Source organism: Anabrus simplex, chromosome X, assembly GCF_040414725.1.
Source record: "Anabrus simplex isolate iqAnaSimp1 chromosome X, ASM4041472v1, whole genome shotgun sequence".
Taxonomy (NCBI): Eukaryota; Metazoa; Arthropoda; class Insecta; order Orthoptera; family Tettigoniidae; genus Anabrus; species Anabrus simplex.
The window spans coordinates 135193945-135196517 of NC_090279.1; the positions used below are offsets into that span (position 1 = coordinate 135193945).

Sequence of the window (2573 nt, forward strand, 5' to 3'; positions counted from 1 at the left end):
AGCGGTGCATTAGACCGGAAGCGCTGAGTAACACTCCGTTTCTTATCACTTCTTATTTTGATGTAACCTGCCCGCTGGCAGTAATTCCCCTGTGAAAATTAGTTGGTAGACTTCCCATTCATCATTTGTGCACGCGGGGCATTTATACGTAGAAAGTACGGCGTTCGAGAGCCACCTGGTAAATATAAGAAAGAACATTATGTAATGTAATAAAAGATACTTCCCTAGTCTCTAGTCTTATTAGTGCAAGTATAATAAACCAGATGATTCATTTTGTTTAAAGGGGCCTAATATCTAGGTCATCAGTCCCTAGTGTTATGAAATGAGACGAAATATAATGAGAATTTAAAAGTTCATAACCATCCACTGACCAGAATACAAAGCGTGATGATGAAGAATAAATGTGTGGATATGAATTTAAAACAATCGGTGGATCCCACCCAGATACTATCATAAACGATAGTATTACTGACCAACGGACTGCTTCTAAAGTACAATTCAGAATCGAGGGTGCTTGTTGTCTAAAGGGATCTAAAAATCTGGTCAGCGGCCCCTCATAAATACACTTAACGCTAGTAAAGTAGAATCATACTATTTGTCATGTTGCTGTACTAATCAAAAATAGCGTAGACTCACGGTGTTCCACACATTGTGGTACTACACACTTCGCATAGGTAACGCGGACCTATGGTGTTTCTCACATTATGGCGCTACGCATAGGCAACGCAAACCCATGGTGTTCCTGTCCCAGGTGTACTAATCAGAGTGCCATTATTCCCGTGGTGTTCTTCATATAGTGGGTACTAATTACAGGCAACGCAGACCCGCGGTGTCGCTGATATAGTGGTACTAATCACAGACAACGCCTAGACCCGTGGTGTTTCTCACAATGGTACTAATCATGGGTACCGGAAAACCCATACAGACTCACCTTATGTTGCTACTAATCACAAACCTATTGTGTACCTATCATAGTGGTACTATTCGCAAGTAAAGGCGACCCATGGAGTTCCCCGCACGATGGTACTAATCGCAATTAGTTTCATGGCTCTAACACTAACATCCCTTGGTCGCCCCTTATAGTCGCCTCTTACAACAGGCAGGGTATACCGTGGGTGTATTCTTCGTCTGCGTGCCTCACCCACAGGGGGTGTATAACAAATCTATTTGGGAAGAAATACTTTTATGTTGTATCTACATCATAAAGAAGTTATATTGTCATAGCAATAAATATATACAATAAAATAAATGAATCCAAAAAGATAAGCATAATTTATTATATTAAATATTAGTTACTATATTAAATATTAGTTCATTTACATTTTAATAGATGTTTAGTAATAATAATAACAACAACAACAACAACAAAAGTATTCAATAAAGATCAATATAGGTAATTTACAACATCAAGAGCCATTCCATAGTCACTGAATTACAAAGCAGGGAGTATGAATAAACAAACATAATAAACGTATTTTGAAAGCATAAAGCAATCCCATGTCCGCCATTGGAAGGGTGATAGGTAAAGGCTTCCACTATCCATAACTTGGCACTTGGTGGGATAGAGTGGTTAGCTCTACATTCAGCATGAACATTGGAACTTGCTCCCTGACTTGAAGCTCGCTGACCCCAAGTTCTTCCCGCCAGGTGACATTGAGTTTTAATAGCCGCGGAACATTTCTTTTCATTATTGAAACTTGGTCACAGAACTCGATCACCAGATTATCCTACTCTTTAAGACACTGAACTATGATGGATTATTGCTGGACACTATCATCAGAGGGAAGAGAATAGTGTTTTACTCTAATCACATGTTCCTTGAAGTCACAGGACAGGTTAGACACCCAGCTACAGCAGTTCTGGAAAGCAGAGGAGCTTATGTCCCCAGTCATGACAAGAGAAGAGAGAGCCACAGAAAGGCACTTTACAGAGAATACCACTAGGGATGCTTTAGGTAGATACCCCTCAAGCAGAAACCTGAGGTTCTGGGAAACTCCTTCAAACGTGAAGACTAATTCAACTAGAACGATTTATCAGATGGGAGCCCTCACTTCAGCACGAGTACTGTAACCTTCTTCACGGGTATGAGGCCATGGAGCATATGGTTTTACGACAGGGAATGAAGGTGGAAGCTTTTATCTACCCCATCATCCAGTTTTAAGCTTAGTAGAACAAAGATGGCCTAGGCCACCATAGCTCAATTGGTAGAGCAACCGACGCGAAATCGGGAGGTTGTGGGTTCGGATCCCACTGGTGTCCGGCTGGCAATTTTTGTTCTGTACTTAACATCTCTTCAACACGTACTACATGTACGTAACACGACCTAATACGTTGAAAGTCTGTTTCGATTAGTAGCTGAACTACAAAAGCGAGGGTTGTATATAATGCGCATGTTAAACCTTCTAACAATATTTCATTGAATGATATATTGATGGTGGGAACGACAATACAAGATGATATTTACACTATTATTCTAAGATTTATAATGCATACCTTTGCCTTCACTGCAGATATTACTGATATGTAGCGGTAAGTCATGGTTCATGCAGATGATAGGAAGGTTCAGCGGATTA

General features: G+C 40.3%; 1 non-coding gene across 1 annotated transcript; it reads left to right on the forward strand.

Annotated features, from left to right (window-relative positions):
- Positions 1 to 2186: 2186 nt before the first annotated feature.
- Positions 2187 to 2263, forward strand: TRNAS-CGA (transfer RNA serine (anticodon CGA)). Its single transcript has one exon. It is a non-coding gene; the product is annotated as a tRNA-Ser (tRNA).
- The last annotated feature ends 310 nt before the right edge of the window (positions 2264 to 2573 follow it).